Raw genomic sequence first — 23,211 nt, 5'->3', positions numbered from 1 at the left:
GCGAGGGAAAGGGCGGGGTGGCCTTGTCCTATACAAAAGTGACCGCACTCCAAAAACAATTAGTATCGACTTTCGGTAAACGCGGCGCGAAAAACATTCTTTTCGGGAAGCGCGTTTTGAATGATAAAATCGAGACAGCGAATCGTGGGGCCCCCGCCAGACAGAGGCAATCGAGGATGACTAAAGCGGCTGAGTGCGTCGCTGACGTCAGGGCACGCGAGATGTCACCGGTGCCCCCTTTTTTGTGTGCGCGAGTCACTTAAACGACCCGAGGCTGAGTGGCTGAGGTCACGCTGAGAGAAGCCAGATCGCCTGACGGGCCTTTTGCTGCTGCTACTGCTGCTGCATCATCCCCCCCACTCGCCGCCACCGTCACACCCCCCCACCACCCCCACCACCACACACCGTGGCCTTTCAACTCCAGCCCACCAACGCGCGTGTCGGAAAGGAGCCCTTCTCTGCTCTGCGCGACGCCGCGAGGAGTATTCCACGTGGCGTGACTCACTCCAGCCCAAAAATACACACGGCGGCGGCGGCAGCAGCAGCCGACGCCCGATCGGTTTTTTTTTGCAGATGAAAAAAGTTTCAGCGTCTCGAGTTGACGACGCGGCGTGACGAGTGTGGTAGTGTTTTTAAAAAAAATTTACAATTGTCGTAATATGTTTTTTTTTGCAGCGATATTTCGATGCAATGTGTTTGTTGGGCCACCACCTTGGGCCGTGAAGCGTCAATTGGAGTCTGTCTCCGGCTCGGTGCAATCGAGATCGATTGCGGTGTGGTAAGGCATTATCCACACTTGTCTACACAATTGTCTACAAAACGTTCAACATTCATGCGGTGACTTGCGGTTCAGTGGCAGGACTCATTATACGGGAGCCTGGGGGCCGATACAATAAAACTCAGTGCCACCCCCACACACCACCCCCACCACCACCGCCTCTCAGCGATTCCTCGCCAAATGCCACCTCGCTCCGCGCTGTTTAAATCAATCGCGAAAGCAACAAGAGGCACGCGGAGCGTCTTGAACAAGAGCGAGCCAAGCGGTCTGGAAAACAACAAAAAAAACCAGCACCGGCTCGCTCAATATCACGCGCACGCACGCACAGCCAGGCACCAGCAGCCAGGCACGAGCAGCCAGGCACCAGCAACCAGGCACGCAACATCTTGATGTGATGTCTTTCCCGGGGAAAGAAAAACGAGCAACACACTCGCTGCGTGCGCGCGCGCACCCACGTGGGCGCTCCGATTTCCTTTTGTCTTTGCCTCATCCTATCCCTCTTCTGCCACCCGTCAAGCCCCCCTCCCTCCCTCCAACCACTCTCTCGAGTCCTCTCCACTCCTCCTCTCGCCGCCCGCTCGGCCGATGCTCCCGGGTTGCCTCGACTGCACCAAGCGCCGTGGCGGTGGCAGCGGCGGTGATTGCTTTTGCGCTCTCCAGCTCCGAATCATTTGACCCCCCCCCCACCGGGGGGGAGGGCTGGGCTGGCAAGCACTGACGTCGAGCTACCGCACGCCGCACGGGCACACGGGCGCGCGCACTCCCTCCCCTCCCTCTCCTCCTCCCCTCCCCTCCCTCCCTCCTGCCCTCCCCTCCCTCTCGCCCGCCTGCGCTTTGCTCCGCACGCGCATTCGTTCGCGCTCCGTCACAGCGAGCGAGCGAGCGCTCCAACCCCGCGCCGTGCGCAGTGTGGCACCCGCCGTTCGCGCGACTCCCGCTCCGCTTTCCAGCCCTCGTTGGCTCGCAGAGGTACGGCACCACCTGGGACTCCCCCTCCCCCCCACATACCCCTCCCCACCCCATCACCCGCGTGCCTTCCTGCACCGTCCGCTCGTCACGGCGTCGCCAAACTCAGCGCCGCTCGCGCGCAGTCGATGGGGCGCAGCCGCCTGGCTAAAGGGAGCAGACGCTTGTAGGGAGACGGAGGGAGGGAGACAGGCGGAGGGAGACAGAGAGAGGGAGGGAGGGAGAGAGGGAGATTGCTGTTGGCAATGATTGCTTTTTTGTGTCGTTTCTTAAATGGCGCTTTTTTTTTTGTGTGTGCATTGCATTAAGCGCAGAAAGTGTGCGTCTGCGGGAGAGTGCGGGGTGTCCGTGCCACGGACGCGAGGGATACCTCTGGCACGGGGGGGGGGGTTGTGGGGGGACAACTCTTCTGCGTGCCGAGGGCTACCGTGCGGATTTTGCGTTCCGCGGCATTTGATAACGAGACGCGGCTACACTTTAGAAACGAGGCGGCGTTTAATAATAACGCGCTCGTCAATGAGCGGTTAGCGCGACGCCGCGCTACGAACCTGGCGACCCGGGTTCGATTCCCGCTCACCAGTGACGATTTTATCTGAATTGGTCCGGCGCGCCCCCCTCGCTAGGTCGACTCAGCCTCAAATGAGTACCTGGCGCGGTGTGTAAACATCGCCACTGGGGAGACAAAGGCGGCCGGGCGTGGTGTTGGCCACCCACCCACTCGTGTACCGTGCCGGCCTTCGTAGGTGCTATTCGCTAACAGCACTTGCCCCAACAGTCTGTTAAGGCTACACGGGGGATCTTTGTATTTGTGTTGTGTGTGGCTGTCAAAGGAAACAAAATAAGAGGCGACGTTTCGGACAATGACCCTTTATAGCACGTACGAAAATACGACACCATTGTGCCTGGTTTGAATTACATTTAAAACAAATGTTTCGTGCTAATTTTTTTTTTAAGTAGGTATATGAACAGTTAAGTAACAGTAACTACTGGGTCGCGTAATTCACGTAATTTTTTAAAAAAAGTATTACTAACTAAACTCATATTGCTTTGAATAGATCGCTTCTGTTACTTAATCGCCTGCTGCTTTATAAATAGCCCCGTGAAAGTAGAAACCGCCACTGTGATTTGGGTTTAATTGGCGCACGACAATGAATCTGCATGCGTGCCGATAACGCTTGCAAGCGAAGCATCTCACGGCGTGGCTACATTCAGACAATCTCTGTGACGCTTGTGGATAAAGGGGCTTCATTGCTCATCGGATTCCTCCAGGACAAACATGATGATTAATCGCATCGCAGCTGTGAGCGGCAGTGGCGAGCAGCGGCGGTGCCGGCAAATCGGTGAGAGAGTGACCAGAGGCTTGGGGACTTGTTACCAGAGGTCGCAACCGGGTACCCGATACCCGTACTCTACCCGATACCCGGCTACCCGTACCCGGCCGGGTACGGGTACGGGTACCCGTTTGCGACCCTGGTGCGGCCGGGTATGAGTAGGCCGTGAGTCACTGGTGAGTAACTGTTTGTCACTCATTTCCCAACGTCTTGTCTCTTCTCACAATTCAAGTTCCTAGAATAAACCCACCGGCGCCTGCAACATGGCTTCATCCCAGAGGTCGCAATCAGGTACCCGATACCCGTTCCCTACCCGTACCCGGCCGGGTAGGGTACGGGTACGACCGGGTACGGGTACCCGTTTGCGACCCTGGTGCGGCCGGGTAGGGGTACGGGTAAGGAATCAAAACTCGTTTGCGACCTCTGCTTGTTACGGAGCGGTCAGGGAGCAGTCAAAGAGCACGAAGGGAGAGAAGAATGATGGATTATGGGTGGCAAGAGGGTTGACAGAGTTGAGAATTTCCTTGCGTAGTGAGATAGTGTGTGTGTGTATGTGCGTGTGTATGTGTTGGGAGCGGTAGTGTAGCGGTTAGCGCGCTGCGCTACGAACCTGGCGACCCAGGTTCGTTTCCCGCTCACGGCCAATACCAGTGACGATTATCTGAACGGGTCCAGGGCCTCCTTTAGGTCGACTCAGCCGCAAATGAGTACCTGGTGCGATGTGTAAACATCGCCACTAGGGAGACAAAGGCGGCCGGGCATGGTGTTGGCCACTCACCCCCTCGTGTTCCGTGCCGGCCTTCATAGGTGCTCGCTAACAGCACTTGCCCCTACAGTCTGTTAAGGCTACACGGGGGGATATTGTGTGTGAGTCCGCGTGTTAAACTGGCAACGTGGTGAACTGTCACTTAAGAGGTTCCTGGTTGGATTTCGGTGGCTAGGAGATGTTGACTCCCTCGCCTGGTATGCAGGAGAGCGTGGGTTCGATCCTGACCCTGATGCCTGCTGCTGTATATTTGGACTTTGCGTGTCTCTCTCTCTCTCTCTCGCCCCGTGGTCTCGTGGATTTTTCCCAGGGTCCTCCGGGTTCTCCCCCTCCACATTTAGAATCAACGTCACGCGGTTAGAGCATTTGGCTGCTATACATTTCCACACGATAAGCCACTTCGTTCAGCTATCAATTGTGGTCAGCCCGCTTCTGAAAAAGAGCTGTCCTGTACAGTTCAGTGGGGCCTTACCTGGTAAAATAAAATAAAAAGTTAAATTTTTCGCGGCCAGGCAGGTTGACACCTCGGGTTTGAGGTTCCTTCACGTGAACCACCGCAATGTGCACATCCACAGAGCGCATCTTACCCGTTATCCTGTTACCCGCCACTCCGCGAGCAGTCGTTGTTGGGTCTGCGGGAGAAAACAACTTCCCACGTCCAATTAATTATCCGCCATTCTCCACGACTTTGCCCACCAGTTCATTTGCGGGACGGCTTCCAATCACGCGCATTACAGGAATTGCCCTGTAATCGGCTCTTGTATCGATTCGGTGGGCCGGTGAATAGTTGCAACCACAGTTTTCAGAGACAAATTACTTTTAGTTTTTGAAACCCCGTGCGCTTTGTGTTTTGCGTCGTTAAAATCAGCGACTCGAAACGACGAAATAACCGTAGCAACTGCGGATTAATAATAACGTTTAAATATCTACAACTTTCAACTCCAAAGTAAACAATGCCCCACGTGGCAAAGTGCGTGGCCAGGTGTGCGGCTGTGTTAACAGTTGAAACAGTAAATAAAGGAGTGGCTGCAGTAGATGTGTGTGTTGGGAGTGTATGTGGAGTATGCGCGTGTGTGTGTGTGTTGGTCGTGTAGCGGTTAGCGCACTGCGCTATTTCATTTAGTTTCAGTTTCATTTATTTGGCATAGCCCTGTGAGCCATTCGGCTCTTGAATCGGGTGCAACCGCAACAAAGAAAAACATGAACAAAAAACATCTTAAAGTGACTACGCGCAAACAGAAAAATCCAGGAAAAAACGGCAAAGTGTTCCAGAAAAAGCACCGTATATCAATGCTGTGTGAAAAAATCCCAGTGCGATGCAAGTCAAACAATAACAACCATAAAACAATTTAGATTAAAGTTATGAGTCTAACTCTGTACTACAAAAAAACAAATATGGCTAAACCAAAATTAAGCCGGCGACCCGAGTTCGCGTCCCGCTCACGGCCAACACCCAGTGACGATTCTTTTGAACCGATGCTGAGCCTCCCCTAGGTCGACTCAGCCTCAAATAAGTGCCTGGTGCGACGTGTAAACATCACCACTGGCAAGACAAAGGCGGCCGGGCGTGGTGCTGGCCACTCACCCCCTCGTTCCGGCTTTCATAGGTGTTCGCTAACAGCACTTGCCCCAACAGTCTGTTGAGGCTATAGGGGGGATCTTTGTCTTTTTTGAAGCGGTAATGCGGCGGCTTCGCGTGCTGCGCTACGAACCCTGTGACCTGCGCTCGATTCCCGCTCACGGCTGAATGTGTGAATCGATCCTAGGCCACCCCCACCCTCTGGGTCGACTTGGCTTCAAATGAGTCCCTGGAACTTCCGTATCACGGGAGAGGTGGCACCGTCGCCTTTCCCAGCGCTCCCACCTGGGGATGTCTTCGTCTCGTCACACGGGTGGCCCGAGAACCACGATCGCAAAAGACTTGGGGAATAAGGAAGAAGGAAAAAACCCCGCCACAAATCTGGCGCGTTCGACGTACACACGCACACACACACACAGATCCTCCATATAGCCTTAGCAGACTGCAGGGGCAAGTGCCGTTAGCGAGCACCTATGAAGGCCGCAACGGCACAAGAGGGGGTGGGTGGCCAGCACCACGCCCGACCGCCTTTGTCTCCCCAGTGGGGATGTTTACAAACAGAACCAGGTACTCATTTGAGGCTGAGTCGACCTAGGGGAGGCCCAGGACCAGGCAATGGGTGTTGGCCCTGAGCGGGAATCGAACCCGGATCACCGGGTTCATAGCGCAGCGCGCAAACCGCTACACTACCGCTCCCCACACACGCACACACACGCACACAGACACGCACGCACACACGCACAAACGCACGCACACACGCACACACACATACACACACACACGCGCACACACACATACGCGTACACGTGCCCGCGTGTCAAACGCGGACACGACTGCGCTAAAAATAAAATGCGCCACGGTTGCACGCATCTCTCCGGGATTGTTTACGCACTGTAATTTTACGCGAACGTTTATATTTATATATTTATATTATATGTAAAGTGCCATGCCGAGGTGGCTCTGAAAGGCGTTCACGGCTCAGTCACCAAGCCGAGTTGGGCCCCTTCCAACAACGAAATGGGGGAGGACACGATGGGTACCCGTTGCTTCGGAGTGTGGTAACGAACACTCAACTAAACTTTCTTTTTTAATTGACCAGGTAAGGCCCACTGAGCTATGCAGCTCTTTTTCAGAAGCGACCCCACCACAAATGATCGCTCAACGAAGCGAGCTTATCGCGTGGAGATTTAGGCAGCCAAATAATCTAAACGCGTGATGTGGATTCTAAATGTGTAGGGGGGAAAAAAACGGAGAACCAGGAGAAAAATCCACGCGACCACTGGGAGAGGAACACGCAAACTCCAAATATACAACAGGTGTCAGGGTTTGAGGTCGAACCCACGACCTCCTGTATACCAGGCGAGATTGTTAACATCTCGCTCCCGCGGTGCAAATGAATGTAAGCTAGACACACCATCCTTCTGAGAAAGCAATTGCGAGATTGGTGCCGAACCAGCCCGGTCAATTATTTCAGATACTAAAACCGTCCTCCGGCGCTCCGTCTCCAAGCAGGAGGGCCCTGGGAGTTAAACGGTGACGATAGGGGCGACAGAAAATGAATTTTTGATATACTCTTTGGTGACAGACAGAGCCACTCTTATGATTATTAGATCGCTATAAATATTATTATTATTTTAACACGTAAAGAGAGGAATTATTGGATATACACTATCGAGTCACATTTGCACGATACAATCAGCTTGCAGTCATCTCATAGCAGGACAAAGAACTGAGATGAGAATACGCTGCCACATACTGTATCATTCTGCATACTCTACAATGTTGCTCAGCAGTGCAGCTCAGAATCCACATTATAACGGGTGCATACAGCGTTATAATGGGTGCATATCGCGTTATAACGGGCACGTATCGCGTTATAATGGGCACGTATCGCGTTATAACGGGCGCGTACCACGTTATAACAGGCGCACATCGCGTTATAACGGGCACGTATCGCGTTATAACGGGCGCGTACCACGTTATAACGGGCACGTACCACGTTATAACGGGCGTGTACCACGTTATAACGGGCACGTACCACGTTATAACGGGCGTGTACCGCTTTATAACGGGCGCACATCGCGTTATAACGGGCGCAGTGGCCTCCTGTCCCTCACAGGCCAGCGGGAGGTCACGAGGACGACTACAACTTCGGCAAAGTGAGAACGTGAATAACATTTTTTTAAAAATTATTTTCTTCACAGACACACATATCCCAGGGGCACTACCAGGGGCAAAATCTCACAGGATAACATATTGCTTTCTGCAGCACAAGACTACGAGAAGAGACAGATTTTGAATCAATAAAGAATGTTTACAACTCGGACGATCATACAAGGGATTAAATCGAGTGCGTGACTGCCACGGTTATAATTTAGTTTTACACACAAAAAAAATTGCCGTAAGTCCTTCCACTGAACTCTTGTGTGTGGCAATCTGTTCAGAAGCTCGCTGGCAATGTCGAGGGGTCCTGCTGTTGCTGGCCACGATGAGAGGGCTTCAGCAGAGAGAGAGAGAGTTTGTGTTAAGTCACGTAGGTAAAGAAAATAAAAAGAAAATAAAATAGATAAAAATGATATATAATCTTTTATTTTTTATTTTATTTTTATTTCTTATTTTCTTTGCCTACGTGACTTGACGTGAAATAATAAATAAAAGATTAATTCTAATTTTTTATCTTTTTTAATTTTATTTTTATTTTCTTTACCTACATGACTTTACGTGAAAGAAAAAAAAGATTATTTATAATTTTTATCTTTTTTAATTTTATTTTTATTTTCTTTACCTACGTGACTTTACGTGAAAGAAAATAATAACTAAAAATAATATAAAAAAAGAGAAAAAGTATCAATAATCTTTTATTTTTTATTTTATTTTTATTTCTTATTTTCTTTACCTACGTGACTTCACCGAAAGAACCAAGAGTATGGATCCTTGCAGTCACGAAAACTTCAAATCTAGAAAGCGTTTGTGTTGTTTCGCTCTTCCTCCTCGTCCGTTGAAAGAGCGCATGCCACAGTGAGGATACTATTGTCCATAGTTTGGGTTTCATGGCAACAATCACACTACTTTGGCTTATCATTAACGTGTCTCTATCGGTCTCTGTGTATCTCTATTGTCTATGCCTTCACTATCTGGTCCATAGTTTGGGTTGCGTGGTCGCAATCGCACGACTGTGGCCACAATCAACGCGTCCTTGATGTGACACGGATGCTGCCATGGTGTGACGGATGGCACGCTGGAGGTCGCTGGGTTCAATTCGATCTCCGGGTCCGGCGGTCGAAACGACGGCGCAAGTGCCTTCAATCCTCCCCGCCGCCTCTGTCCGCTGATGCAGCGTGCACGATTTGGTTCACTACATTTTGCTGAAGGGCAGGTCGCGTGCGTGGTGGTGGAATGTATGTTTCTTGATCTGGAGGGGCGCCACGGTGGCGAGATGTTAACTACCTCGCCTGGTATGCTGGAGGTCGTGGGTTCAATCCCGACACTGACGCTTGCTGTATGTTTGGAGTTTGCGTGTCTCTCTCTCTCCCCGTGGTCTCGTGGATTTTTGGTCTGGGTCCCCCTGTTTTCCCCTCCACATTAAGAATCAACATCATGCGTTTTAGAGTATTTGGCCGTAAGCCACTTCGTTGAGCTATCATTTGTGGCCAAGTCGCTTCTGAAAAAAGCTACATAGCTCAGTGGGGCCTTACCTGGTAAAAAAATAACAAAAATAGTTTAAAGTGTGGCTACACACCTTAAACTATTTTCGTGGGAAAGTGGAGGCCTTTCGATTTAAAGCTTTCGTGACTGCAGGGATTCATCTTCTTGGTTCTTTCGGTAAAGTCACGTAGAAGGGAAGTAATAAAATAATACAAATAAAACATAATAAAATAATTCTCACATTGAGAATTACATTGATAATTATTTTATTATGTTTTATTTTTATTATTTTATTACTTCCCTTCTACGTGACTTTACCGAAAGAACCAAGAAGATGGAGGCCTTTCCACCAGCAGCGGGCGTGAGCGGAGCAATTTCAGGTCCGCGCCTTTACCTCTTGCACCCCCCCGCCCTACCCCCCTGACAGTTTGCGCTACGGAAATAGCCCGAGACAGACGTTCGCGCGCCCCCGTAGCCGAGAAGACGACAGGCAGCTTCTACGGTCACAGAGGCGAGCGAGTAATTTGTGGATTTCTTCCGTGCCAAGTTCTGGCTCCGCTTGCGGGGCAAATTTGCGTCGCGTAAATTTCGCGAGCAAAAGTTTTGTTGCCAAACAACGCGCGCGCGCGCGCAAAAGAACCAACCGCAGATCCCTTGCGAAGACGAAAAGAAAGCACGTCCCAGCTAGTAGTCGTACGAGCGTCAGAAGTGCAATGTTAAGTGGGTGGGATAAATGTGACACTGTCTGTACATACAACACGTGGTGCGCACCCTTCTTGACGGGTTCGTCAACTTGAAACCGTCCCCAACCCTCCCCCTCCCCCGCCGCCCCCCACCAAAGGTTAGGGCCGTGTCCTGTTTATACCGTGCCACAGCTTTTGTCTTCGCCTGCCGAATGATCTCCTTACACCCAGCGGAGGCTGAGTGCGAGCCACCAGGAACACCGTTCGAGATCCCTTTGACAAACAGCGCCGCTGCGAAACATCCATTCGGCGCGCTTTCGCAAATCCTCCCACTGCGATGATCGGTGCGAGATAAAAACTCACATTTTTGCGCGTTGCACAATACCCGCGCTATATATACACACACACAGGGTGCTTTCAAAAAATGTTAACACTTCCGAGAATTTGCAACAATAGCACAATAAATGTGCGTCCTCCAGGCTCCGGAGACCACCTGGAGAAGATTCCAGGCACACGTTGACAACGATTGCGAACAATGTGGGGACTCTTTGACTTTTTGAAGCTACTCCCATTACATTTGTTATCATGTTACAGTGTAGTATCCAGTCTTTTTTCCATTAAAAACGATAGTCCCATATAAGTGTTAAAATTTGTTTTGAAGCACCCTGTATATAAATAGGAATAGCAATTACAAAGATAAAGATCCCCCCCACCCCCGTATAGCCTTAACATACTATTGGGGCAAGTGCTCTTTGTGAGTAGCAGCACCTATGAAGGCCGGCACGGCACACAAAGCGATGGTTGGGTGGCCAGCAACCGCGCCCGGCCGCCTTTGTCTCCCCAGTGGCGATGTTTACCGCACGCAGCACCGGGTACTCATTTTAGGCTGAGTCTACCTAGGGGAGCCCCAGGACAGACTCGTCACTGGTGGGTGGGCGTGAGTGGGAATCGAACTCGGGTCGCCGGGTGTGTAGCGCAGCGCGATAAGCCACCGTCCCCCAAGGCCCGGCACAGTCCTCGTCAATCACGAATTGCCCCGCTGTACGTAACAACCACCCGTTCACCTTTTCCTCCTCCGGATTTATCGCTTCCACTTTGACATCGAGCGCAATGCCGCTGCGCTTTCTCTTCAGCTTCACCACCTGCAGCGTTCGCCGCTCGTTGTCGAAGGGGCTGCGACGATGTCTTGCGGAGAGAAAAAGTCCACGTCGATCTACAACTCGTAGCGACGCACGCGAGAGAATGCGACGGGAGTGAGACGTCGTATGGCACGTTTCACGAGTTGTACGGCACGTTATAGTGGTAGGAACCGCCAGGTTACACCAGCCCACAGGGGATTATTGTGTCCGTCGTGCAGGGAGGGGCTGGGTGGGGAGGGAGGGGCTGGGTGGGGAGGGGAGGGTGGGGAGGAGCTGGTTGGGGAGGGTGGGGCTGGGTGGGGAGGGGAGGGTTGAGAGAGGCTGGGTGGGGATGGTGGGGAGGGGCTGGGTGGGGAGGGGCTGGGTGGGGAGGGTGGGACTGGGTGGGGGGTGGGAGGGGTGGGGCTGGGTGGGGAGGGGCTGGTCACCCCGTGGTGCCCTTATAAAACTCAACGTTTAACCTACTCACGCCGGCTTGTGCCCGCCCTCACAGTCGGCCATATTTGCGGAATACACCACGCCGCCGTTGACCCTGGCCATTGACCGAGCAACCCAACGTTCCTACCAGCTCCCTCCGCAGGACAATGTGTTACTAGCTGTACTGCACGTTATACGACTTGTACGCCACGTTTTCGACTGAACCACTGAGTCGAAGACGCCTTCATCGACGTGCGTGCGGGGGAGATTTCACGTTGAGGTTCCTTAAGAAAGTCAGCGACGCGATTGCAAAACAACGTATGTTGAAGCGACGTATATCGGGACCCCCCCCCCCAATATATCGTTGTCATTCGTTAGAAATGTCATCTCTCACAGTCGCTGAGCAACCACAGACGAGCGGGGAGGCAGCAGCAGCAGCCAGGCGATGAGCCGGCACGACCAATAATTGCCCAATCTCTGCGGTCCTCTCTGTATTAAGATTTTCCAGACACATTGTAATGAGCGCCTATGGGCGTGGGAACAAACCGGTGCATCCGGAGAGAAACCGTGCAAGCGAGGGAGTAACACTCAATCCCATGCAGAATGGGCAGATGATGTTCGTCCACACTTGTCTGTACCGTCCTCTCTTGGCGAGCCGTGGTGTGACTCCTCGTCGACACACACGGGGGAAGTTCGTGCAGGATTTACAGGACGTAGGTTGAACTTTTTTCACACCGTACGTAGCCCACCGTGCTTATCAGGGGTCCGGGGGAAGGACAACAATCTAAACACAAAACGCAGTTCTAAAGAAATGAGTTTTCATTCGAGATGATTAAAAAGTGCACAGCTTCCCAGTGGCTTCCCTAATATGGGAAGAGAAGAGCGTTCCAGACGGCCGCAGAAGCGCACACGAAAGCGCCGCGCGATGCGCTGGCCGCCGTGCTTGTCCGATGGCCCAGCCAAAAGCCGCGTGCTGCCGCAAGGGCGACCCGAGTCTGCGTGACGATGGTTTAAGTTCTTCGACGAGATCACCGAGGTGTGTTGTGGTCCATTTGCGGCGAGCACTTTGCGACTAATGAGTGCGACCTTATACAGGTGATTTCGAAAAGTTTACTGGTTTGGCCACGTTTGTTTGTTGTAGTACGGAGTAAGACTGATGGCCTTAATCTAAGTTGTCTTGTGGTTGTTGTTGTTGTTGTTTGACTTGCATCCCACTGGGATTTTTGCACACAGTGTTGGTGTACAGTGTTTTTTTCTGCAATATTTTGCTGTCTTTTCTTGGATTTTCTGTTTGAACTTAGTCACATATTCACTTTAAGATGTTTTCTTGTTCAAGTTTTAGTTTTTTGTTTGTTATGGTTGTACCCGATTCAAGAGCCGAATGGCTCACAGGGCTATACCTAATACATGAACTTGAACTTGAACGTGCATCGCCACCACCCCTCAGGTCATTTAACGCGTGACCTTCATTTGTTAAGGGGTTCCATTTCAACATGGAGTGCCCTTGTCAGTAACATTTGAGGAATCCAGTAACTTTTACTTTTATTTTTACCAAGCACCACTGCTGATGAGACACAGAAAGTAAACCCCTGTGCAGAGTTTAACACGGAGGCTGTCGCTGTCCAGAGTTTGCTTGCTTAAACACATGCTGCGCGATAACATTGGTGCGTAAAGCCGATCAGGCTGATGGATATAAAAAAAGAAGTTGTTGTACGTGGAGACGCATAAATACCGGTTATACATTAAATATAAGCAATTCTATATTGCTTATATTTAATGTATAACCAGGTAAGTGCGTACGTGCTCTTGAGTGTTTTACGTCGTAAACCTTTTGAATTTCAAACAATAAAAGTGAACTTCTACAAAAGGCTTCAGCTCCCATAAAAATACAATGACACCACCCGATAAAAGACAAAGGCGCGCCCTGTTGTAGCCTCCGCGTAGTGGGGCAAAGAGCGCTGCTGTGAGCGCTCAAGGCCGCCACGGCGCACGAGGAAGTCCTGCGACACGGCCAACAACCGTGCCCGGCCACCTTTGTCTCCCCGGCGGTGATGTTCACACGGCGCAGATGGGTTCTCGTTAAAAGCTGAGAAGACCGACATGGGAGATTTCAGGCCAAGTGGGTCCATTGCATAAAATATATTTTTATTGGTGAAGTTAGTTTGTTTCCCCCCTCCGTTAGTTTTGCGATGTCAATCACTGCGAGCACCAACGCACTGGCCGCCCAAGCGACACGAGGCTTCTAGTCCGGCACTGCGGAGGCGAGGGTTGATGGCTTTGCTGCTCCGCTCGCTGGCGGTGAGCGTCGCTCCTCCGCCGTTGCCGGAGGGCGACTGCCTCCAACTGCCCGGCAGCGTCCTTCACGAGCCTTCTCCTTCTCAAAAAAGACAAAGATCCCCCGTGTAGCTTTAACGGGCTGTTGGGGCAAGTGCTGTTTGCGAGTTGCGCCTACGGAGGAGGCCGGCACTGTGGCACACGAGGGGGTGGGTGGGCAGCACCACTCCCTGGACGCTTTTGTCTCCCCAGTGCTGATGTTTAAATTACACTGCACCAGATACTCATATAAGGCTAAGCCGACAAATATACACACTCACACAAAACGAATGAGACAAAGATCCCCCGTATAGCCTCAACAGACTGTTGGGGAAAGTGCCGTTCGCGAGTTGCACCTACGAAGGCCGGCAGGGCACACAAGGTGGTGGTCGCCTTTGTCTCCCCAGCGGCGATGTTTCCACACTGCACCAGGGTACTCATTTTAGGCTGAGTCGACCTAGGGGAGGGCCCTGGACCGCTTCGGATTATCGTCACCGGCGTTGGTGACCGTGAGCGGGAATCGAACTCGGGTTCGTAGCGCAGCGTAACCGCTCACCGCGAACACAACTGCGGCTCCCCACACAGGCAGCAGCAGCAGCAGTAGTTGTTGTTGTTGGTGGTGGTCACCGATAATTTACGGAGCTTCTCCGCGTCGCCGTTGCTTTGTGTTTTTTAATGTCATTGTGCAAAACGAAGCGGTGAGCGCCGAGTAGCCCGAAGCGTTCACGCAGTTTATGCTCTACCCACCCCCCTCCCCCCGCTATAGGCACCCGCTACGTTGAGAGAGTCCTCGGAGAGGATGGAGAGAGAAACAAAGTGAGCGCCTAACAATAATCACGCGAGAGACGGAGCGGTGGCGCACGCGGTTAGCGCGCCGCGCTGTGAACCCGACGATCGAAGTTCGATTGCCGGCCGCGGCGAACGTATATCTCTCACAGGTTCTGTACGCAGGGCCCGTCCCTAGGGGCGATCGCCCCGGGCCCCGCGCTTTGGGGAGGGGGGGGCTACGCTTTGACGTTACGGTGGTGTCAGATGTAATGATTTCGGTTTAGTTTTAAGGCGTCGACAAGGGGGGGGGGGGGGGCACACACGCGGTGAGTTGCCCTGGGCCCCGCACCCCCCCAGCACCCCTCCCTCACCCTCATGGGCGACCCTGTCCGCACGCTATACAGGATACTTCTCAGACAAACGTAGCCGTCTCTTTCAAGCCCCCCCCCCCCCCCAAGACCGGCACAGCATGGGGCGGACTCCGATCCAATAGGGGTTTGACGTGGGTCTGTGATTAGTCACAATTGTTGTAGAATACGATGAAGAGTTGGCAACACGTGTTTGCATTTTAACATATGTGTTTGTATTCATAACACGTGCTTGTCTTTTCACGCTGTAACGAGTTCCGTTTGTATTTCTAGAGTGCTTGCGAGCGACCACATCTTAAGACAGATCTCACCAAAATAAACTGTATTATAAACTAAACACGAAAAGCAGTTATAAAGAAATAAGCTTGTCGATCAAGAGCAGTGGATCTTAACATTTACATCCCTTTGGTTCTCAATCCTTAAATTTGTTTATATGAATAACTACATCGGGGTTTGATGAAACAAAGTAAGTTGTGCTTACGTGCCCGTGCATAAATTTGTGTTTTCGATGATTTACCTTCTCGAAAACTCTGGCCACGCCTCGCACCCGCAGGGGCTGCGTGCACCCGAGGTTCTGATCTAGGGGTCTTAAAAGCGCGTGAAGCTCCAGTGGCTTCCTAATATCGGAGTGAAGAACGTTCCAGACGGCCGCAGAAGCGCACCTGACAGCGGCGACCACCTTCTTTGGGACGTTGAAGAGGCTGAGCGCGAGATTGACATCCATCCGCGATTGGATTGGGGGGGCGAGGGACCGATGGAGGGATCGCAATAAGCGGTGGCATTTTTTTCGAATTAAAGCTTTCGTGACTGCAGGGATTCATCTTCTTGGTTCTTTCGGTAAAGTCACGTAGAATGGAAATAATAAAATAATAAAATAAAACATAATAAAATAATTCTCACGACGTTTCGGCCACAACGCAAGCAGCCGTCCTCAGGTGAAGACCAGGTCTGTCGGGGAGACAGCGTCTGAATTCAGACGCTGTCTCCCCGACAGACCTGGATTATTTTATTATGTTTTATTTTATTATTTCCATTCTACGTGACTTTACCGAAAGAACCAAGAAGAAGCGGTGGCATGTGACCTCTTTCGTTGTCGGGTGAGCAGTGATAGCTGCTGGCAATCTGAGTGCTCGCTCACAGCACTTGCCCACACCCCCCCCCCCCCCCCAAAAAAAAAACCCCAGGCTGTCCAAGGCTATACGGGGGATTTTTGTCTTTGTGGACTTTCTGGATCCACGATTTTAATATCAAACAGATCGAATTTTGCGTAGTTTTTCTTGAGGACTAGAGAACGCTGCGTTTTCTCGCACGAGGCTTAGCGAGTTATTTTTTTTACGTGAACAAGTGTGACCATTTTCAATTCGATTTCTTTTTGAGATCAAACATATCCCACGACTCCGCTGCCACAACACCGCTGGGGGCTATGGGCTTAGCGGGAGTGGGGGGAGGCTCAGTCCGACCTCAGCTCACCCTCGCTACGAACAACGACAATTCTTCACACACGAGCAGACGATTCTTCACACACGAGCAGACGATTCTTCACTCACGAGTAGAGGATTGTTTACAGGCGATCAGAGGATTCCTCACACACCAGCAGACGATTCCTCACACACCAGCAGACGATTCCTCACACACGAGCAGAGAATTATTGACACACGAGCAGACGATTCTTCACACGAGCAGACGATTCTCACACACGAGCGGAGAATTCTTCACTCACGAGCAGACGATTCTTCACACACGAGCAGACGATTCTTCACACACGAGCAGACGATTCTTCACACACGAGCAGAACAACAATCATCTTCGCGGCAGCCCAACAGGAAACCACGCTGCTTCCTCCGCTGATCGCTGTTTCCCCACACGTGGCCACGCTGTGGCGTTCGTTGCTCAGCTTCACGTCTCTCGCCCTCCCAGTGCCTGGCGGCTGCGGTGACTAGGAGATGTTAACTCCCTCGCCTGGTATGCAGCAGGTCGTGGGTTCGATCCCGACCCTGACGCCTGCTGCTGTATATTTGGAGTTTGCGTGTCTCTCATCATCATCATCATCACGGTGGCTAGGAGATGTTAACTACCTCGCCTGGTATACAGGAGGTCGTGGGTTCGATCCCAACCCTGACGCCTGCTGTATATTTGGAGTTTGCGTCTCTCTCTCTCTCTCTTCATCATCATCATCACGGTGGCTAGGAGATGTTAACTCCCTCGTCTGGTATGCAACAGGTCGTGGGTTTGATCCCAACCCTGACGCCTGCTGCTGTATATTTGGAGTTTGCGTCTCTCTCTCTCTCGTCATCATCATCACGGTGGCTAGGAGATGTTAACTCCCTCGCCTGGTATGCAGCAGGGCGTGGGTTCGATCCCGACCCTGACGCCTGCTGCTGTATATTTGGAGTTTGCGTGTCTCTCTCTCCGGGTCCTCTGGGTTTTTCCTCTCCGCATTTAGAATCAACATCACGCATTTGGAGTATTTTGCCTTTATCAATGTCCACGTGATAAGCCACTTCGTTGAGCTATCATTTGTGATTGCCAGGTGGCTTCTGAATAAGAGCTACATAACCCAGTGGTCTACACTTTGAAAGAACCCGGTTTAATCGCAGGCCGCTGCTGCATCCCGAATCTAGACCCAGGATTTTGAAATGTTTTATTTTTTTATTTTACCAAGTAAGGCCCACTGAGCTATATGGCTCATTTTAAGAAGTGACCCTACTACCACAAATGGCAGCTCAATGAATTGGCTAATGTGGAAATGTATAGCAAACCAAATACTATAACAATAGGTTTGACCCTTTCTGGCAATAAAACAGGTGTTAAGATGTTCAAACACCAAACAGAAACCTTTTGCAAATAATCATATCTGCATTAGCCACAGATACTTGTGGCGGACATGGTCTACACCAGAGACATCCTTCTTGAGGGCCTAGTCTCACCAGTGTCACACTGGAGAACGCCGAAAGGCAAACAGCACAAAGACAATGCACTCGCAGGGCATATATAGCGCGGGGTAAGCAGCTACAACATGGGACAATTTTCAGCCTAATACTCGAAACGCATGTTTCTTTATGTGGAGGGAAAACCCGGAGCACCCGGAGAAAAATCTACGCGACCACGGGGAGAGAGACATGCGAGCTCCGAATATAAAGGCGTCAGAGGGTCGGGATCGAAAACCCACGATCGCACGCATACCAGGCGAGGTAGTTAACATCTCCCTAGCCACCGCGGCACCGGCTGGGTCACTTCAACCACTGAGCCATCTTCCTCCATCGATTTCACGAACCAGCATCAGCAGCGACAGCATCTACAGCAGCGGCAGCAGCAAGAACTACCCATACACATGGTGCACGTTGAACCAATTAAGGGTGCAGGAATGTCAGCGCAATTTTCATCGTGCCCAGTTCTTTGCAAAAATGAATAAATAACCCCCCCTCTCACATTGAATATCCAGAGCCATTTAGGCCATGCATAGCTTTAGCAACAACAAAATAACGCAGCGTGTGTGTGTGTGTTTTGTTCTAAGAATAGTCACACGCACGGAGGCCCCTGTTACAGCAGCAGCAACAGCAGTAGCAGCGGCAGCTTTAAACAGCAGCCACCCGCTCATAGCTGCCCACTATAACCCCAAACCCCGGGGGTCGGGGGGGTGGGGGCGAGGGGCGATTCCTCTTTCACTGCCCGCTCGTGGCGAGGTCACGGTTATTTCATTCGCTGCCCAACGAAACCTCGCCCGCTTGCCGTGGGCCTAAACGGCCACCACCACTGGGCCACCAAAGCAAGGCGGAGGAGGGTCGCTGGTTTCCATTGAACTCCTGGCGCGGCAGTCGAAGCCAAGGCCGTAGCCATGGAGTCAACATTGGGGGGGGGACGAAATCTTCCAGGGGTCTGGGATCCCCCCCCAGAAAGAAAAAAAAAATCTGAATTTGAAAACGAATTTTCTGCCTAAAATATTAAAAAAATTGACTAACACATAGGATGGACTTTTTATTTATTTTTGACAATAATGTCGAATAGTGTATTGTATTAGATTGCTCTGTTTTTTTTTCTTTTTTTACCTTTTCTTGTTTCATTGTATGTAATGGCAGAGATTGGAGATTAATAAAGTACAACCATAACCACAATCATATAAACAGAAATATTTTTATAGCAATATATTGGGGGGGGGGGGGGAGGGACATTTTGAGCATATTTGAATATATTAAAATCACGGCCTTGGTCGAAGTGATGCCTCGAGTTTGTTTAATCGCCACCCACTCCGCCACCGCCGCCGTTGTCTGCCCAAGAGACCGGTTCGCGCGCGTGGCAGGGCTAAGTGTGGGTACTTCTCAGATGTTTGGCCGTCGAGGAAGAGTAGGCCAATAGCTAGCCTCTTGGAAGGGTTCTCTAGAGCTCCATTAAGCGCACAGCTGTTCGTTCCTTTCCCGTTACTGACCTGTGCACGTCCAGCCCCGGATAATTTTTTTTGTCGATTTATCACTGCCACCTGCAAAAGTGGGCCGACTCAAACCGATGTTGTTAACTCATCGCTCTGCAAAACAAAGTTACAGGGGGCCTTTTAAGTTAGGGGGTTGGAAGTGGGGTGGGCGGGGGGGGCGTGTTTGGAGGGTGGGGGGCTCGGGCCCCCCCCCCTCCCCCCCCCTGGGATGCAGGAAGGAAAGGAGATCCATGTGTTGTAGCATGTCCGCTTTAGCGAAAACAAGCGGTGAGTGAGTGAGTGACCTCGTGGGTACATTAAATTAGACTCGCGCGGCTTGTGGAGAGTGTGAGTGGGATGAGCTTTCAGCCGCTGTCACGTCTCATCTAACACATGCAGTCCATGGGCCAGAGCAGACATCGGTACCACCTAAGGGTAGCAGAAAAAATAAATAAACTCTCAGTCGTACACATTTATTTATAGAGCACTTCATAGCCTCGCACAATTCAACTGGGCATCACACAACTCACTGTTATTGGCCGCATACATACGTTGGGACCAGCCCAGGTTGGTATGTGCAGCACCTCAAACGTGATCCATCTGGTCTGGGCTCACGGACTTTGGAGGGCAAAGTTCTTTAGCGAAGCGCTCCATCGGTGAGCGACACGGCCAGGGCAGAGGTGCGTCGCGGTGACTAGGAGAGGTTAACTCCCTCGCCTGGTATGCAGGAGGTCGTGGGTTCAATCCCGACCCTGGCGCCTGCTGCTGCTGTATATTTGGAGTTTGCGTGTCTCTCTTTCTCTCCCCGTGGTCGCGTGGATTTTTCTCCGGGTCCTCCGGTTTTTTTCCCCCTACATATTTAGAATCAACATCACGCGTTTGGAGTATTTGGCCGCTAGAAATGTCCACGTGATGATGACGAGTCATCTCGTTGTGGCCAGGCCGCTTCTGTAACAAGAGCTACTATATAGCTCAGTGGGCCTTACCTGGTAAAAAATATAAATATAGTTCAAAATAGTTTAAATAATTAATTTCACGTGATTATATTTCCATATGTATACCCCCCACAACCACTATTAAGCCCGAGAAGACGATTTGGCCACAGACAAGCCCGTACTGGTGGCGAATTTGAGCACCGATCAGAAGGGAATATGATAATTATTTTGCCAAAAACATGTTTTTACAGTTTATTTGGAACGCACTGACTTGCGGGGAGAAAACCCGCCCACCGTCTCTCCCTCCACGCCAATGAAGGATGCTTGGCAGAGCTGAACCCGGCACTCGATTGACGCCGAGCCGACCTAGGGGAGACCCATGACCGGCTCATAATCATCACTCGCCGTTGATCATGTAGCCGTGGCCAGGAATGGATCCATGGTTGCCTGGTGTCGTAGTGCATTTGCGCGAACGAAGACGAAAGTAGCCTTAACGAATTGTTGGGTGCAAGTGCTGTTAGCGAGCACCTATGAAGGCGGCACGGTACACGAGAGGGTGGGTGGCCAACACGCACACACACGCACATACACAGACACAAAGATCCCCCGTATAGCCTTAACAGACTGTAGGGGCAAGTGCTGTTAGCCAGCATCTATGAAGGCCGGCACTGTGGCACACGAGGGGGCGGGTGGCCAGCACCACGCGCGGTCGCCGTTGTCTCCCTCGTAGCGATGTTTACACACCGGACCAGGTATTCATTTGGGGCTGAGTCGACCTAGTGGAAGCTCAATACCAATTCAGATAAATCGTCACTGGTGGTGGCCGTGAGCGGGAATCGAACCCGGGTGACCGTGGTCTTAGCGCAGCATACTCACCGCTACACGTGCATCATACACACGCGCATCATACACACCCACAACACACAACAGCGGAACACACTGTCTCTGGATTCCCAGCAGGATGGACTCAGCATTTCGTTAGCAGGGGGCGCGTTGGTGGTAGTGGTGGTGGAGCGGGAGAGAGATGGATGGGTGAATGGGTGGGCACGGGTCACACCCGGACAGGTGGCAACCCGGCATCCCCCCCCACCCCCCCCCCATGTGCCCTGGGGGGTGGCAGCGAAGACTGCCAGCTCATGGCCACTTGTCACGCGTGTCAGACTCCGCTGACCCTGTGTGTGGGCACGGCGAGCGCTGCGGGGGGATAGCCGTGTCAGAGGACACGCGTGAGTGGGGGGCATCAGCATGGGCAGAGATAGCAGCAGCAGTAGCAGCAGCAGCAGTAGCAGCCGCAGCATCGGCAGAATAGCAAGCAGCATTGCCATCAGTAGCAGCAGCAGGAGCACAAGTAGCAGCAGCAGCGGTCGCAGCAGTATCAGTAGCAGCAGTAAAGCAGCAGCATTAGCATCAGTAGCAGCATTTCCATCAGTAGCAGCAGCATTTCCATCAGTAGCAGCAGCATTTCCATCAGTAGCAGCAGCATCAGTACCATCAGCAGTAGCAGCAATAGCATTAGCGTTAGCCTCATCAGCAATTGCCGAAGTAGCAGCATTAGCGTGAGCAGCAGCAGCAGCTGCTGCTGTGGACATTCATCTCATGGGTAGAGAGGGAACCCATCTGGCCGTGGCGATAAGCAGTCGCGAAACTGAATGTCATTTTCATTATCTCGCAACATTTAAAAAAAAATGTTTACCCTCTAAAAACAGTTGCAGAGGCGCTTGTTTTGAAAGAGTTAAAACCAGGCGACACAACGCGTGGCTGTTGTGGTCGAGATTAACAGCGTCGCGCCGGGGTGTGTTTCTTTTTAACGGACTCGAGGCCATTTCACATTAACGCGTCGGCCGTGAGCTGTAACAAATACGCCCCATTAGTGGTTGTGGCAAGCGGACGACTATTCGCCGCCTCGTGCCCCGACAGCCATGGGAGGGTTCTTCGACCATACTTCACCACGTGGGGGCAGAGGGCCGCCCAAACGGTGACACCCACGATCGCACTTTCGCGGCGCGGGTTAGTTAATGCGCGTCTTGTATACAGGAGGTCGCGTGTTTCTATTATTACTTTTATTAATTTTATTTTTACCTACGTGACTTTACCGAAAAAAACCTAAGGCTATAAATCCTTGCAGTCATGAAAGCTTCAAATCTAGAATGGATTGTTCTGCTACTCCCCTCGACTGACAAGATCCCCCCCCGCACCACCGACATACAGTAAATGTCCCCTCTTGACTTCTCCTTATTTGGCAGTCCCCTCGTGGGTCAAGGGTGACTGGCTTCCACTCCGTCTCCCGTCTCTCTGTGTGTGTGTGAGTGTTCTAAAGAGGGCAGCGGTGGTGTAGCGGCTAGCGCTACGCTGCACTACGAACCTGGCGACACGAGTTCGATTCCCGCTCACGGCCAACACCAGTAGCGATTATTTGAACCGATCCTGGGCCTCCCCTAGGTTGACTCAGGCTCAAATGAGTAGCTGGTGCTGTGCGTAAAAACATCGCTACTGGGGAGACAAAGGCGGCCGGGCGCGGTGCTGACCACCCACCCCCCATCTTGTGCCGTTTTGTCCTTCATAGATGCTGCTCGCTAACAGCACTTGCCACAACAGTCTGTTAAGGCTATACGGGGGATCTTTATCTTTGTTCTAAAGACGTCTCCAAAGACCCCCCCCCCCGCCAAATGCGCGACCCACAGAGGCGTGCGGGGCGAGGTGCGGGGCACTTGATGGGTCACGTGTGGAGTCGCTCGTTTTAAAGCCTGCAAGCCACGTGATCCACTTTTGGCAGCAGCAGCAACAACCAACGCGTGAGTAATGATCACGAGGGGGCCTGGTTCAACAACCGATGCAGGTGGAGAGTGGTGGCCGAGCTAAACGAGGCACGTGGAGACAGAGGGATACGGTTCATAACCGGCATGTATAGGCGGCAGGGTAGAGCCGATTCAGCCTCGTCGGCTGTGGGCGAGCGGGCGAGGGAGCGAGCGGGGGCGCCAATTTCCCACGGCGACCTCGACACGCCTCGATTTGCGCAGTTGAGAGAATCGTGGTTGGGACCGCTGGACCTTGACCTTGTTGATTCGACTTCGAGCAAACGAAGAAAGATGTCAAAGAAAGAACCGGGGGCCAGAATAAG

General features: G+C 51.9%; 1 protein-coding gene across 1 annotated transcript in view; it reads left to right on the top strand.

Annotated features, from left to right (window-relative positions):
- The first annotated feature begins 1,664 nt into the window (after positions 1-1,664).
- Positions 1,665-23,211, top strand: part of LOC144938528 (kelch-like protein 29) — a 129,216-nt gene continuing 107,669 nt past the window's right edge. The window contains exon 1 of the mRNA XM_078866424.1: positions 1,665-1,747. The gene's annotated coding sequence lies outside the window, so the exon portion shown is untranslated. The remainder of the gene's footprint in view (positions 1,748-23,211) is intronic.

This window comes from Lampetra fluviatilis, chromosome 22, assembly GCF_964198595.1.
Source record: "Lampetra fluviatilis chromosome 22, kcLamFluv1.1, whole genome shotgun sequence".
NCBI lineage: Eukaryota > Metazoa > Chordata > Hyperoartia > Petromyzontiformes > Petromyzontidae > Lampetra > Lampetra fluviatilis.
This window is presented reverse-complemented; position numbering and strand designations above follow the sequence as displayed.